At 38.2% G+C, this 17,643-nt stretch overlaps 1 protein-coding gene across 1 annotated transcript in view; it reads left to right on the plus strand.

The window, feature by feature from the left end:
- Nucleotides 1-17,643, plus strand: part of LOC124336387 (calcium uniporter protein, mitochondrial-like) — an 878,707-nt gene that overhangs the window by 263,936 nt on the left and 597,128 nt on the right. The window lies entirely within an intron of this gene.

The raw sequence follows: 17,643 nt of genomic DNA on the forward strand, positions 1-17,643 counted from the left end.
TGACGGAGTCGTTTTTTCAAAAATAAAATAAAAAATTTTATTTTATTTAAAAAAAGAAGAATATCTTGGATTGATATCTTTCTAGTTTCTTTCGATCCATGAATTATTCATGTAGACACACCTGGGATTTTACTTTTCGAGCTACTGGTTTTTTTTGAAAAACATTTTTCAACCCCGAATGAGAATTTAGTTGTATCGATTTCACTATCGTGTAAAGAGGATGGAAACTAAAAAAAATTGGGAATAAAATAGTGACACGCGCAAAATATAGGAGCTAGAATATTATACACACAACGGAAATGTTTTTATATTTCCACCCTCCTCCTGTATGTACATCCCAGCAAATAGGATCACGCACGAATTCGTTTTGTTTGGAACCGATTCCACCCTTTTTATTTTAGATTTTATATTTTGTTCATGATGAATCAAACCCCCCTTGCCTTTCACCCCGTGTGTATAGGCCACGTGACTGGAATTAGCATTCAAACAAAAATAGATAAGAGAGAAATACATATCTAAGTTGAGCTTTCCGTGATCTTCCACCCTTGGCCGTGTACACACACATGGTGGAATGGAATTGAAAGGGGGTTACTATCGTTTCCTGTTTCGGTTGTTCACGTCAAGCCTCTCCTTTTTTAGTTTAGTTTCATTTTCCCGTCTGCATGTTTGATGATGTAAGGGGTTAATCGTTCCAAATCGTTTGTCACTTTCAACAAAATTCTTTTATTTTTATGTTGGGGTGGGCTACGCCTTCCTCCCACGCACATCCCCCCTCCTCATGTGTGTGTGCAAATACAAATTTATTTTTTTCAGAGTTAAATTTTGTGGTTTCCTCAGGAAAAGAACAAAAAAAAGAATTTCCTTTTTTCCTGGTCATATAACAAAAGTTGACGGGATAGAAATCAAGAGAAAGAAAAGAAACAGTTTTGAAATTTTATTTTATTTTATTTCCTGGACGTTTTCCTTATTGGATTCCAACTTTTTGAAGGGAAGATTTTTCTTTTCACCCGCTGCTGTGTTGTTCTACATAACGTCCGTTTTTTTTACAACTTTTTGAATTTGTTTTCATCGATATCGACTGTGTTATATTCATTCCAATTTACAGAGCCATCACAGACACCACCCACACACACACTGTGTGTGCTGGCGTATAGAGGGAATATAACACGGAACATTTGGGCGCGCGCAATGTCTGCTCATAATCGTATATGTTTTTAACCTAAACGACTTAATTGTTGGCTTTTAAAAAGAAACTAAAACAGCACTGCCAATAAATATTCACGACTACATTTTTATATTTTATTTTATTTTTTACCTTTTCCACCCAGTTTACAATTGGCCATTTTTCTGTCTAGGCCTAAAATTTTGGTTTTTCAAAAATCCCGCCAGAAAACAACGGCACGAGTCGAAATGTTTCGATAAATTTCCCGGTTGTTTTTTGGGTTTTTTTTCTTCTGTGATGACGGCCCAAAAACAGACAATCCAAACAACATTTGTCGTTTAATTGTTATCGTGTAATCTCCCCGCGATATTCCCACACTTGTGATTGTCTTGCGCGCGCGTATACTCAACGGCCTACAACACACACAAGAAGCCGGGCTCACAATTCGTAGGTGGTCTGAATAGAAAACCGCTGAATATATCTATAATACGAAAAACAAAAGGTGTTTATAAATAATATTTTTTTTTGCGGCGGCGATCGGGCCTATATGTACACACGACTACAACAAATTGAAACCGCAGCAATGTAAATAGTCTATTTCTTTTTCTTTCTACTCGGCCACCTTTTTTTTATTTTATTTTGATTGTGAATTTAATCGGCTGTGAGCCAGCCAGCTGGGCGATATTATATATAATTGATCGTGCTGTGATGTATCTTCATTTTATTGCGGTGGCGACACAATCAAATCTCATCGAAAGTGATGCGGGGGCCCAGAAAATGTATACCGGGAAGTTTAGAAAATACAAACAAAAATGTTATTTTTTGAATAAACAGGAAGCTGACAGAAGAGATTTCCAGTTTATGTAAGAAAAAGATTTTTTGTTTATTTTTCAAGGGGTTATACAATAGGGCGACGACTATTGTGTAACACATAACCAAATATGTATATAGAGAAGTTGACAATAGGCACAAGTCAAAGATTGTGAACGTCACGAGCCTCTCTCTCTCTCTCGGTTGTCTTCCGGCCTAAACTGAACAAGACAAAGTCTTATATCTTTTTTGTACATCTACCAGATGAAAATAAAAATAAAAATCCAGGATATCCATACAGGTCCTCGCATCTTCTTTCAGGTGAAATAAACAAAAGAATAAAAAATAAAATAAAACAATTTTTTATTTTATTTTTATTTTTTTAAAAGTAAAAGATGATTGACTCACGCGTTTTTTTTTTTACCAAGTTCTTTCGTCGGAGGGGGAACTGTCAGATGAAGCGCATGACAAGTCAAGAGGAAATGTATTGCCACGGTACCTTGTTGTTGTTGTTTCTCTTGTTGAGCTCTTGTCTCTCCTTTTCTCTGTCTGTGTGAACGTCGTCGTTACGGAACCGTCAAAGAAAATCGTTGCACCGTACAGTTCTTCTTCTTCTTTTGGGAAAAAAAGAAATATTCACGTTTGTATCTTATCGACGGCTACTAAGGGCGTCTATCGATGGACGAACGCGAGTCCATCGGATTTATTTGCAATTTTTGACTCCGTTTTTTATTATTATTATTATATTTTCCAACATTTCTTTGTTGTTTAGTTCCTCTTTTGAGTATGTGGTCGGTTGTCGAGTGGACTGGTGCGTTACTGTTACACATGAAGTGCGGGGGGGAGCTGCTGCATCGGGGGTGGAAGCCCAAAATAAAAGCGAGTCGAATCGCTCTGTCAAACTGACCCTTTTATCTTTCTCTCTTTCTCTCCTTACGGCTCGTAAATTATGACGTGTGTTGTTGTGTGCGCATCCCGCAGCCGTTGCCCAACGACAACACATAACAGTGCACTGGGTATATATGCGTAAAGGCAGCCCCCACACATAAAGACGACCGTGTAAAAATGGCGTAATGCTCTTTGATGTACTTGGTTATTAATAATTTTATATTTAAAAGAAGAGAGCTACTATTTTTGATTCGCCTATTTTGTGCGTGTATCAATAGCAGCTTGATTAATTGAGTCTGACTATGTCTAATTGAACTGTGCGGTTGCCATGACAACGACATCAAAGGACGGGAGGGGGGCTGTATAATATAACCTCGTTACGAAATGATACCGTGAAATACTTGGAGTTGTAGGCTATTTGTGTAGATTTAAGAGTAGATCCGAATCAACCAAATTGATGGACGTTGTCGTTGGCGCATGATAAACGGATTCAAATGATGATGACATAATGTGAGCGCAGACTTGTATGTATAGTGAAAGAGATGCTAATTTCGGGTGGGGGGATGAAATCCGCCAGACAGTAATAATAATAACCCGAGTCTGTTTGACTAACTAAAAAAATAATTTTATAAATTTTTCGATTCTTTTTCATGTTTGTTCTTTCACCCAATAAGGCGGATTTGTTATAGCCCAGGTACTTCCCAGGGTGTTGTTGTTGTTTATTTCTTTTTTTCAAAAAAATGAAACAAAAAATTCCCTCGGGTTTTCTACTCCTTGAAGGAGGAGGAGGATGGATGGATGGATTGGTTCCGCTGCTGCGGATTCATCATCATCGCCATGTGGGAAAAAGGAAAAAAAAGAGAAAAAGAAAAAAAAAAATAACGTGAAGCGTATACTTAATATATCAAAAGGCCCGTGCTGTGTGTGTGCCAACAACCGGACGAAACGGACGGACAGACGGACGCGCCGTCAAGGGCCGCCATTCGTCATTCCAATTGAACGACACAACAAAACAACACGCTCATCAGTTTTTATTTTATTTTTTCCCCCCCACAACAAAAATAAAAGAAAATTTGAATTTCATTTTTTTATTTTTATTTAAAAAAAGCGCCAAAAAAATAAAAAATAAACAAATGAATGATGACTTTCTTGGTATCACTCTCTCTATCGCCTGTTTTATTGCTAGCAATTATTTATCATCACTATCCTTAAATCGGATTGTTGGCGCCTAATTCTAGAGATTTTGATTTCGACAATTTTTCGGCGATTAAATGATTTAACCACATTTTTGTTGTTGTCGATAAGTCGATGCCACGCCTATTTGATTGAAAGTACAATGAATAAGTTATTAACAATGACGTAAATCGTCCCGGTGTCATTAGATTGGCCAATTAAATGTATCGGATACGTAAACTAATTTTTGTTTAAATCAAAAAGTAAATTTGATATACCCAAAATACTTTGAAATTATTTAAAAATAATTTGTTGGGGGGGATGGGGGAATTACTTCAGAGGGCACGTGCGGTTCTAGACACAATCAGGGATCTAACGAGAGTTGAATCGAACCGGGATAAAAAAGGGGTCGGAAGAATTTTGCGGCTGGGTGACGGGGTGGGTGGTGGTGGTGGGTTTATATTTGTTGATTGAAGAAGAAAAAGATCACGTGGCTTTGATTTGATTTTTTCATGACGTTATTCAATTGGAATCGTCGCGGATCAAAAAAAGAATTTAATTGAATGTCAAAGGGATCGAATCAATTGAGCCATTTGTGCTGTTACCTATTCAGATTTTCGATTCAATCATTTTATAGACATTTCTAAAATCAGACATTCGATTGTCCCAAATTACAGACTATCCCGAATTACCATCTTAGAATTTTGATTCTTTACTTTATATAGCGGGAAATTGGGTGAAAGTAAATTTTAAAAAATAAAATAAAATAAAATAAAATTTTGTTAAAATTTGAAGAAGTTTTTTTTGGCGGCGGCGCCGTACAGACTAGTGGTGATGTGCCCGAGACTTTTTGGGTGGTGAGGAGGAAAGGGGGGGTCGGTCGGTCGATAAAAAAGAGCGAAAGAAAAAGGTATAGGTCATTTGCATATGTGCAGCAGGAGCCACAGCACAGTCTGAGAGGCAGAAGAAGCGAAAGACCGCCAGAAGAAAAAGAGGTGGGTCCATACAAACACCACAAAGAAGATAAGAAATCCTTTTTCATGTCCTTTTATACACACACACACATGATGTACACCGGTGTGTGTGTGTGCCGCTCAGGAGAGATGATGATGAGCTCTACTTTTCCAGGTTTAACGGGTGAGAGAGGGGAGAAGAGATGTTGGTCTTGAGGAGGATTGTCTTATCTAAAAATAAAAAAATATAAAAAAAGTTTTTGGCCGGCGGGGGCCGGTGCCGCCGTCTGACGTTGGGACTTTTTGAGCATCGGACGTGGGAAACGACACGCCTCGAGGTGAGGACACCTCCTCTCTTTTTGGCCCAGGTAGGTAGTAGAGATAGGAGAACCTGGACTGGAAAGAGAGTAGAGAGGTACCAAACTAAGTACAAGACTTGAACAATAAGATTGTGACATGAACCGCCGACTTGACCACCATCTTCCCCCCCTCTCTCGCTGATGGACAATCGAGCCGAGTAGGCGGGTCCCACCTTTTGCCATGTACATATAGTGCTCTCTCTCTTTTGAAACTCTATTGACTCAAAGATGATCTCAACAAAAGGAGTTGGAAAACAATCAGCCGTTTATTTAAAATAAAAAACGAATTTTAAATTTCCCGCTCGATTAAATTGATTTGAAAATTTTTGACCGCGAAAATCAAAATTGGACAATTTTTATTTTCTATTTATTCTTATACCTGCGGAATATTTGTGTTGATGAGCTACTCCTTAGGTAGGACGATCGATTGTTATTAAGTTTCTCACATGTCGTTGTACTTACTAAGTATATAGCGTGTGTAGAGCCTCTCTTTTCTTTTAACTTTTGGTTTCTTTCGAAATGACCTGTGATCGTCTTTTCACCGCCGCTGATGACTTATTTGAATAAAGGGAGTAAATAAATAGCGGGCCGACTTTTTTTTTTTTTAACTCGTTGATGAGTTTCTTTTCTTGTGTGTGTGTCATTAAGGTCGTGGACCAATGAGCAGCCGGGAAACGGGCGTGCGAGAAAATACATTTTTTTCGACCTACCAAGACGAAAATTTTTTTAAACTTTTGTTTTACCTTTTCATTTGAAGCCGAAAAAAACAAAAGAGAAATTTACGGGGGATGTACTGGAATAGAGAAATTAAATAGCAATTAAACTTTTAAAAAAAAAAAAAAAAGACCGCGAAATTTGAATGAAAAATGTGGCGCTGATTGTGTTATAAAACTCGTCATTAATAAATTGATTACGACAGCGGCCAAATCTAATTTCGTCTGTTGATTGATTGTATATATCGCCCCGTGTGTGAGTGGTGGTAGTGGTGGTGGTGATGGTCTAGAAGGGCAAGAAAGGAGATGATGATTAGTTTGTTTTGGCACGCGGTCCGCTGCTGTGTGTAAACGGCCGCTGTAAAAAGAAGAAGAAGAAGAAGAAAACAAATCAGCGGGGGCCGTTTCTCTCTCTCGCCAGAAATGGGAGATATCTGTTAGCCAGCCAGCCAGCCAGAAGCCTGATGGTGTCCACACCGTCCAGGGAACAAATCATTTTTCTCTTCCATGGGAGCAGCTATATCTCTCTGCGGGAGACGTTGAGTTCCTCCTGTGAGCTGTCGATCGATGAATTTCTCTTTTTTTTTTTATTTTTTATCACCTGGAAAAGAAAATAATATTTTTTTTTTATTTTTTTAAAAGTTTATTTTGTGTCTAGTATACAGTTACTACTACTGTGTATAATCTTGAGGTCTTTTCCCGATTCTTTTGTTTGGTTGGTCGGCAGCAGTCGGCTTCTTGTCTATGCAAATGAAATCTGTTGAATAATTCACTTTCTTTCTTTCTTCTTCTTCTTCTATTTTTTGTTATTCTCTGGCCACATCTTCTTCTTCTGAATAAGTTAAGACTGTCCCGTATAAGCGCCTGTATTGGGACTACTGATGACCGCCGTTTTCTCCCGTATGTACATAATATTATCATACACCTTTCGGTGGTAATGAGACGTCATTACAATGATAAACACACACGCGCACCGCTATAGTTCAGACCGACCATTTTCTTTTCTTTTCCATTTTTAAAATCAAATTTTCAAATTTCCCGCCAATTTTTTTTTTTTCAAATTTTTTTTCTTTCGTTTGTTTGGACAACTAGTACCTGCATTTATTTGAAAAAACTTAAATTTTGAACAAAAAAAAAAGAAAATATAGAAAAACATTTTGGGTGTATGTCGGGCCGCAAGAAAAAAAAAACAATTGCCGCCGTGTAATTATGATAATTTCTTTTCGAGGCTCGAAAGTCGACTCGACACAAGTAGACCCCCCCTTCACCAAAAAAAAAATATGAAGAGAGAGAGAAAACGGCGTGTATATAGTTTTGTGTGTCCCCCGGAAGTGGTGAGATGGTCAGAGAGCCCGTCACAGCGAAAAAAAAAAAAAAAATACTTTTTTGGTATTCTTCTTCTTTTTGTGGGCGCATCTTTTTTTTTCTTCTTTCGTGTAGAGAAAAAAAAAGGGCCAAACCAACAAAACTGCCAATTTTCCAGCTGTTTGAATTGCGCGCCAAAACCGCGCGACCACCTCCGCGCATCGAAAATCATCGGGGCCTCGACGATTACACAAACCGATCAACCATTAAAAAATAGAAATAACATTTTTCTATCCCCAAAAGTACAGAAAAATATAATCAGCGCAAAAATAGCCTCCGGCTTGAAAATAATAATTACATTTTTTTTTTTTTTTGTCGGCGAAAACAAACAAATGAATGGCCACCAATTGGCAGCGGGGTCATCTCCTGTGCAGTAAAAAAAGAAAAGACACAAGTTAAAAAAAAGTGAACACAGGAAAGAAGAAGAAGAAGAAGAAGTAGCAGGTAGCCTTTGTGTGTTTTATTGACGGTCAACGGTCGATGACGATTCTCTCGTCGATGAGTGGCGGAGCTATAGCGACGTGCAGTAGGAGGGGTGGGCAAAAAGGCGGGTGACATGCGCGCTAACCACCTTCAAACATCGTAAAAAAAATAGAAATAAATTTTATTCTACCCCAGGTACGACCGGAAGCTCCTCCTCCTCTCTCCCTTCCATCTTCTTTTTCTTTTTTTACCGGGTGAAGGGGAAATGTCAAAAAAGAGATAGACAATTCAAATAGAGAACCCGGTGTGGAAAATGTTTGACCGGAGTCTCACGATGACCAAAAAGGCGGCGAATGGGGTCCGAAAAGGTCTAGAAAGAAAAATCCGACCATTTTATGGTTTAGTTTTTATATGATGATGACGATCATGACATATCGCCAGCGAAAGGCAAATAATAAAAACGAAAATGTGAATGAAACAATTCAAAAGTTTGACTGAGTGAGGGGGGAAATGCCTCAAAGACAAAAGGATAGGAAAATACGAAGGTCGATAGAATTTGTTTGGCTTTATTTTTGTTTCATTCAAGTTTTTGTTATTTTAGAAAATGTTAATAGGCGTGTCGTTTTGCCGAGTTGAACGGACATGAATGGGGTCGTCGTCGGATATATAGAAAACACAAAAACCCTAGACACTATATATTGCCGGGCCGACTATTTTGTGTTTTATTGGGCGAATCTTCTTTGCGGTCAGCAGCGCATTAGTTCCTTTTTTTTTCTTTTCACACTACATTGAATCGTCTAATAATAATTCACGTTATTATTTTCACCGTTTCTTTTTTTTTTGTTTTTCCTGCGCAAATATTTTTTTTCTTCAAAAAGAATTTCAAATTTGGCGCCGTTCGGTCGATTGATTCGATCGTTTTGAAACGGCGCGGGAAAATCGGACATACGTGTGTTCGCGGGGCCGTGTAATCTGGTAATGACATCGGGATGCTCAAACGATCGTAACGATCGCCCGTGATGTACCCATCGATCGTGAAGCAAATAATCAAAAAAATTGTTCAGATTGCGGCTGATGGTGTAAAACCGCAGGTGGACGAATAAAAACAACAACAACATTGTGTGTGCACAGTGTTTTGTTGAGTTGTCAATATAATAAAAAAAAAGATGGATTCAAATGACTATCATCATTTGAATTTTTTATTTTTCCCGCCGCTCGGCTACCGCAAAAGTCAATTTTCGCCACTTTGCTGGGCCTATCAACTGCTGTCGATACGAGTGAGGAGAGAGAAAGTCTCGCCAATTTCCCAGTCGGATGTGTCCGGCTTAAGTGCTGCCTGATGAATGGGAACGTGTCGCTTGACTTTTTTCCACACACGTGTGTGTGTGTCGACCGATCAATGGCCCCCCCTCTCCGTTAGTCTAAAGAAGAATTAAGAGCCATTAACTTGACAAAATATTATTTTCCCCCCTACCACCACTAGCAGTAGCAACAATATATAGTCCAGTCACCCGTCAACTATTGTCCAGCTCTAATAGGTCCGGCAGCAACAAGCTGGTCTGTAGAGTGCTGGACATCTTAGCTGTACTGTATATGAATGAATCAAGTGTCCAACACTCTTTAAAAAGAAACCGAGAAGTGTCGAGAAGGTGTCGCAAAGTGGCGGAAAATCCGGTCTATTGTCCGGCCTAGTCTTTTTTTCCTTTCTGATTTATATTTTTTCTTCTGACCTTATTCCTATACCGGCCGTGAAAAAGGGCGGAGTAAGCAAGTTCGTGAATTTCATCGGGGTCAATCGATGGCCATTTTTTGACTTGAAATTGAATCGAATTGAACCAGCCAGGGCTGCGTGATATTTTCTTTGCAACGGATAGGAAAAAGAATAAAAGGGGGGAACGAGAGAGAGAGGAAGCGACTTGTCCGACATGATGGAGCAGCACGAACGAAGAAGGAGGGATGAAAAGAATAGGAAAAAGCTAAAAAAGCTAAAAAATAAATTTTTAAAAAAATGAAAAAGAAGAAAAGAAATCAAGAAACAGGAAAGAGGGTTGCAAAGTTCTGACATAAAATTTTTTTAGAAATGAAAAAAAAATAGGACAGAAAACAGCAGCAACGCTGCCAGGCACACAAAAGCTGTATTTCATGTATATATACGGCACACACACACACAGCAGAGAGAGAGAGAACAACAACAACAACATACCTTCTGGCTACCGCCTTCTTCTGGTTGTTTCCTTGGACTCCATTCCCTCCTTCTCTTTTTCCTCTCCCAAGTTAAGAAAAAAGAACCACCGTGTGGTCATGCACGAAGAAATGGAAAAAAAAGAAACAAGGCCCAGTGGTCGGATTTATGACCAAACCAAACAGAAAGAAAGAAGAAAAAAAAAAAAAAACTCGGATAGCTCCGGTCCCCCCCTCTTTCTTTTATTCCCAATGCTACTCCGACACGCAACTGGAAAATATTCTTTAAAAATAAATTTTAATATTTTTTTTTTTTCATTTTCTAGAAGAAAAAAAAATTGAAAAAAAATTTGCGCAAATAATTTTTTGAAACAAATTCAAAATTCCCGGTAATTTTTTGGGGGGTTTCTAAAAGGATGTGTCAATGCGATGAGTGAAAGATGATGGATTACGTCATTCCCAAAATATTTTAATTTCTTGTTTTGCGGTTTTTTATTTCTACGTTTATATCCCACACACACATACACACAAATCACACGATGATTCATTCGCTTTAGTTCCAATCGAGGCGCTAAATTCAAACCCCCAGAAAAAATGAATTTTATCGATTTTGATTCAAGTTCTTTCTTATTCTATTCGTTTCAATGGCGTCGTTGATTGACTTTGACGACACAAAAGCTCTCGAACAGAAGAACATCTCGACTTGGTTCACAGTTTCCTTTCTTCTCTTTTCTTCACGCAAGTACCCGAATACATAAAACGGGAACACGCAAAAATCGATGGCTAAAAAATAAATAAAAGTATTCCGCCAAATACAAATCTAAATTTATTTAAAAGTAAATACGGCAGCCAAAACATTTTATAGGACAAAGAAAAAAAGGAGAATAAATATTGTAAATACACACGATCGAGCTAGGAAAGATATATTTTTATTCTTTTTTCCAAGAGAGAGAGAGAGAAGCCGGGAGCTTTTCTCTCTCTCCCGGTCCGTCCGCCCGCCGTGGTCTGTATGTAATTATAGGCATTTGTGCAATGTTCGATGTTCATTCCGGTTGAACGCAATTGTTAGACCGCGGTACACGGGGTGTACCCACCGTTGGCTTGGAAAAAATAAAATGAAATAAAATGGAAGAATAAAAATAGTACATCTATCCGTTCAAAAAGTAAAAATCCTTAAAAAAAGTTTCTGGTGGTGGTAGAGAGAGACGCGCTCTGTCGGGTCACGTGGCTCTTGTGTGTCTCATTCGGGAGAAAGGGGGTGGTGGTGGTGGGTCTCTTGTATGCGCTTGGACTAACTCAGCCAACCTAGATGTAGATATATTTTTACCCAATGCCGCCCACTTTTTCTCTCTCTCTGCCGAGCACAGAAGCGACTGCAGCGGCCCAGCTCAAACCGGGCGGGATAGAGAAAGAGAAAAAGCGCTGGACCCGCAGAAATACATTTCTCTAATCCACCCCAACTCCAATGTTCCTATTGAAGCAGAGTGCGTGACTTTTCGGCCATAATTCATTTGTTGGCTCTAGTCGAGCGGCGGCGAATGAACATTTCATCAATTCCACATTACCGTATTGTCTAAATCTAATTTTTGTTTTTCTCAACTAAACTTTTTTTAAATCTAATTTTTATATTTTTTCGAAAAAACCAGTGGTCGTTTATATCTTTTTTTTATTATAGCACCTTTTTTTTCCCTACAGCCCACATATGTGTAGCACAGAATTTTTTTATCTTTTCTACCAAAAAATAATATTTTTTTACGATTATTATTTCATCGCACCGTTCGACTACACACACACACATCCATAGTTAAAACAAAAAAAAAATCCCCTCACCCTATGTATAAGGTCTCCCCCATCCCCTCTATAATATTATAGTTGACCTCTGCGCATAAAAGAAATAAGACTTGGTCTGTGTTGTCGGTCTGTGTTTGTCTATATACTTTTATATTATTTTTTCCAGGCCGACTTTTTTTTATATATATTTTTTACTATATTCCGGTGACCAGAAGGGGGGGGGGGGTGGATTTCAAAGGTGGTGGGGTGAAGAAGAAGAAGCTCGCCATCTGGAGAGTGTTGAACTATGAAACGATGCTGACAGGTGGAGGAGGTCTCGCTCTTTATTTTTATTTTATTTTTAAATGTACCTTTCTCTTTTCTTTGCCGATCGATTTTATGTTTATTTTTTGACCAATTTTTTTTTTGAATTTGGCGGGGTTTGAAGAAAACAAAAAATACAAATTCGACAATGTGTTACGTAATCAGGAGAGATAAAAAAAAAAGAAATGTTGTTGTTTGTTTGGATGCGGCCAATTAAGCGGCTAACCAACCGTGCCTTGTGTGATGGCCGCGCCTTATTATCCAACGATATCCCCCTATAGATGCGATATAAAAATATAATCTCGTCTAAATTGCCTACACGAGAGAAGAATATAAAAAGAAATCCCGGCGTACCATTTTCCACCCAGAAAACCCCCTCATCCAAAAAGAAAGAAAAAAAATTTAATCTCCAACACAAATCAAAAACAAATAAACTTAAAGATGGACTCTATTTTATTTTATTTTTGGGGAATTATAATAAGAGCCTGGCCTCCTATATATATAAACTAGACACCTTTTGTGTTTGCTTGATGATGTGATGCGTTTCACACGACTACACCACAGGGACCGAGCGTCCACACAGCTAAAAAAAAACAACACACTCAAGACATTCATATAAATAAATATAAATAAATAAAAAAATAATATCTCTTCTCAAAAGAAAAAATTTTGTTTTTATTTGTTTTGATGGGGCGGAGGATTAAAAAATGGGAGGAGCGAATATTTTATTTTTTAATTCAAAAAATGGCAGAAAAAAAAAGCTTTTTTGTGTTGTTGCGCACAGCGTCTTGAATTTTTCTCGTCAATGAAGACGTCGAAAACTCAAATATTTGTTCTTTTCATCAATGATTTTTTTATTTTATTAGTAGTTGGTAGTTTTTATTTGTGCGGCTTCGTGTTACGCACTGGCGGATTGGGTTACGCACTCACCCCCCCAGGGGGCATTTATTTGATGATCGAGGATGAAAAATGATTGAGTCTTTTATTTTCATCTGTTTTTATATTTATTGATATGAATATCAAAAACGCGAAATTATCAAAAGGGGCGATACTAGATCCGACGATATCAAATTGCTCCTGTGCATATTCAATCGATCGTTGAATATTCAAAAAAAAAATACCCGCCAAGAAATAAAATCCAGTGATAATCTCCATGTTTTTTTCTACTTAAAAAGAAGAAGAAACGGCCAAAAACTTTTTTGTGAAAAAAATAAAATAAACACAAGGGTCTATTTGCTTTTGATGAATATAAAAATAGAGAAAGGTAATACTGGTCAATAGTTTTTCCATACCCCGCCGTGTAAATCCCCTTTCTTGTGCTTTGACACTTCTTCTTCTTCTAGCCCACGTCTCTTTTCTTATTTCAACAATAACATTTTGAGAAGGAAGAAATCCTCCACAAACAACCTCAAAAAAAAGAAGAATATCTGTTTTTTTTCTGTTTTGTTCTTTGATCCTTTAATACCTTTTTGTATTATACACGTCGGGAGAAAATGAGAGACAGAAGAGATGCGTCGCCTTGTGTCTATTCTTCTTCTTCTTATATTTTTTTTTAAAAAAAGATCAACGGGAGGTCTTGAAATCCTCCGTGTGTTTTCCACCTTCGATGAAATCTTTCGAGATATTTTCTATTTTATTTTTTCGGGGAGGATTTTGTCTATTCTGTTGGGCGCGGACAATATGTTCCAGTTGCGCGTCGAGAGAAGCTTATTAGAGATTGGTTACGCTTCTCATCGCTCTATCACTCGTGCAACATTTTCCTTTTTTTTTTGGAAAACCCCAGGAGGTCCTGGAACTTTTTTTGTGTTACCTTACTGGAAGGATTTATTTTTTCTTTTCTGTTGGGGGGATTGCGCTTCCTCTTGTAACAAGTGTCGACCCCCTCCGTAAGAGTTCTCCTTCCTGTTAATTAGCTCTCCCCCCCCCCTCCCCACTATACCTCTTATTCTTGACCTTTACTAATTCCATTCGGTGCGGCTGCCATCATCTGATTAAAGTAAAACTTCGTCGTACACGGTGAACTTGTCAGATTTTATTTGAGTAAAAAAGGCGGGATTTTTGAAAAAAAAAACAGATTTTTCATTTGCTCTCGTTTTCTTAAATTGAAATTGAATTTCAATCGAAATGGCCCGCTTGTATTGATTTTATCATAAAAGAGGCGAATCTCTTTTTCGTTCTCTCCTATTGTCGACTGTGCGGGTTGTTCAATAGCCCGCAACTTGGGCCGACAGACACAAGTTCATATCAAGTAGTAAGCGAAGGGGGGACCGCTAGCGTTTTTAATCGATTTTCTTCTTTCGTCTTTTACATTTCATTTTATTTTATTATATATCCAGTCCAACATTGAGTTCAGTCATGTGTGTGTGTGTACTCGTTTGGGTACCTCCCCCTTTGGGTCTCTGGGCTGAAGAATGGGCCGCTAATGAAGTCACCCCCTCCATCCTGGCGAAGGGTAAAGAAGAAGAAGAAGAAGAAGAAGTGTTAAAGAAAGAAGAATCAAGATCAATCGGGATATATTTCTTCTCTCTCTCTCGCTGGGGTGTCTGACCCTCGTACATGTGCAGTCCACTCACGCATTAGCGTTGCCATTGTTGCACACTGACGCACTAGACTCGTTACGATTTCTCTCTCTTTCCCCTACACATCTTTTATTTTATATTTTTTCAAACATTTCAACCCAAATGTTGAAGGCATTATCTTTGTCGTCGTCCCAGAAGAAGATCGAAATAAAATCTTTGGAAAAGGCTCGACTTGTCCAGATTGAATTACCACATGAGAGATTGTTTTTCCAACCAGTGGGGTGGGGGGTGAGTTTTGAATAAGACACACGTATTAAAGAAAGATTGGTGGGGGGGATCGAATAGAATAATGAACAAGAATGTCCTGGGCCCTCGGTAAGAGATTCTCTCTTATTTTTATTATCTCTTTGGACTTATCTGTGGTCTCGCGCGGATGAGTGGAATACGGTAGGAGAGAGGTACAGGAGCGAGCACACAGTAGTAGCTCCTGGTTGTATTTTATTTCTGCGAAAACACCCCCCGTTTTTTCAAACTAAATCTTCTTACACACCAACCCCCTCATTATCAGCTTCTTTTTTTTTTAAGTTTAAACTTAAAATTAAAAAAACGGCGGGAAATTTGAATTTTTTTTTTACATTTTATTTTTATTTTTTTAAATTTATTGGTACGACGTCGACGTCATGTCTGGGCCTCTCCGTCGCGGCGGAAACGCGCACAGCACCTCCCACCCACAACCCACTACCACCCCCTCTCTCTTTCTTTCTCGTCTCTCCTGTTTCTTTATTTTTTCTCCCCCGTCATCATCGTAATAAAAATAAAAAAAGAAGAAGAAGGTATAACGTGTGTGCGTGTTGTGCATGTAACATGGAAAAGGGGGTTGGGAAATAGAGAAAAAAAGAAAATGGGCGTCTCTATGGAAAAAACCCAAAAGAAGAAAAAAAAACATGAAGGGCCCTGAAGGGATCTGTGGCGCCACCTGCGCTTTGCTCTATACCTTCCTTCTACCCCCGCCGTTCAAAGAAAGAAAGAAAAAAGTTAAAAAGAATTTCTATTTGATCCCTTACATACACAACAACCCGAAATTTATTTCGATCAGATAGGCGTGGCTTATACCTGCACCGCTTCTCGATGACTGTATCATAATATGTCAAAATCGCAGTTGGGTATAGACTTGGGTGACTTGTCGATCACGTCCAGGTGTTGATCTCTCTCCCGCTCACCAACCCGTTTATGTCTTTCCGTTGTGTGACGCAACGACACACAATGGGGTCGTAACATCAGGTCAGACCATCTGCCATCAATATTGGCTTTGCTTTTTATTATATGATTGTTCGATAGAAGAAGAAAAAAAAACAAACAATCAAAAATGTTCAACATGTTGTGTGTGTGTGTCTATCTCGCCACTCTATCGCCTGCGCACCCGGTCCGTGTAATCCGAGCTGGACTCTATTTTTATATTATATGATGAAGACATTTACTTCCTCCCCCACCACTACTACCCTGGTATTCTCCTCTATTTTTTTATGTTACGTCTATCAAAAGAAGATGAACAAAAAAATAAATAATAGGAGAAAAGACAGACCAGTAGATGTTATTTTAGACCATCCCCCGCAAAATAGTTTAGAGAGCGCGTGCGCCGCCCATCAATTAGAACCGTTTTTTTATTTATTTATTTGATTCTTAACTGTCCCAAGTCACCGGAACTCGACTGACAGTTACGCGTGTCTCGTCCATTGTGCAAAAGGAAAAGTTGTTGTGTGTAATCAATCGATTAATCGGATGTCTATCTCATTCGATTATAGCCAAAGCTATAAGAGTGAATCAATCAAAAAAGGCCAGGCGCGCGCACATTTGAATATCATATTTAATCGTTCAATGTGTTTTTATAGATTTTGTCAGTTTGCTGGCCTGCTGGCTAGCTGGCCTTGCCCGCGTCTTGTTTAGCCCCCCGCTGCTGGGCGAAACGATCCGCAGATGGCGTGTATCACGCTATTTGCATAACACAAGGCAGCAGCAGCTTCGACTTGAGACTTATTTTTTTTATTTTTATTCCGTTTGGGAGTCGCACGAAAGTCGGAAGAAAAGGCCCCCGAGCGGCTCATCATCATCATCATCATCCAGACAGTTGCACCAGCAGAGATGTACACACACAACTCTTGAAACGGACAGAAATAGCCGACGTAATCTTCTTCTTGCCCAAGAAAATTCCAACTTTTTTTTTCCTTTTTTAAAAAATAAGAAAGTCGGTTTTTCTCTGATTGTAAAATGGTTAATGAAATTAAATGAATCGTTATGAGATATGCAGTTGAAACCTCCGTGATGGATGACTCTGCTGGCCCTTTCCTGGCGGGAATTTCTTTTTACTTTTTTAAAAAATGAAATGACGAAATGTTTTTTTCTTTTTATCGACACACAATTTTTGTGTATTTGGATGAGAACATCACACTTTTTTGTTGATCAATTTGTTGTGTTTTTTTTTCTTTTACGTAACTCGGAGAACACAAAAATAAAAATCCACACGTACACACAGGGAGGAGGAGGAGGATGATGGAATGTCGTGAACATTTTTTTTTTTTTCAAAAGAAAATGACAGGATGAAAATGAAGGAGGGACCGGCTATGATACACAGTTACACACATCACTCGTTTGAATCTCTTTTGAAAAAAAAATTTGATAACAAAAAAAAAAATTTTTTTGTGATTTTTTTTAATTGAAAAAAAAGTTTTTTTTTCGAATTTCATAACAACAACAAAAAATAAAAGAAGAAAAGAAATACACGTAATGTAGTTTACACACCATTTTCTTGGGGGGGGGGGGGAGAGATTTGAAATTATTTAGGTCAAAATTCGCAACTAATTTTTTTGAATCCCAACAGTTTCCCGGTGTCGTTTGAAAATTAAATAAAAAAAATTATATTGTACTATTACAGTATTTCCTAAAAAAATTTTCCCTCGGGTTTTAATTAATTTTTTTTTTACGATTTAAAAAAAAAATGTTGAAATC

This window comes from Daphnia pulicaria, chromosome 4 (assembly GCF_021234035.1).
Source record: "Daphnia pulicaria isolate SC F1-1A chromosome 4, SC_F0-13Bv2, whole genome shotgun sequence".
NCBI classification, from domain to species: Eukaryota; Metazoa; Arthropoda; class Branchiopoda; order Diplostraca; family Daphniidae; genus Daphnia; species Daphnia pulicaria.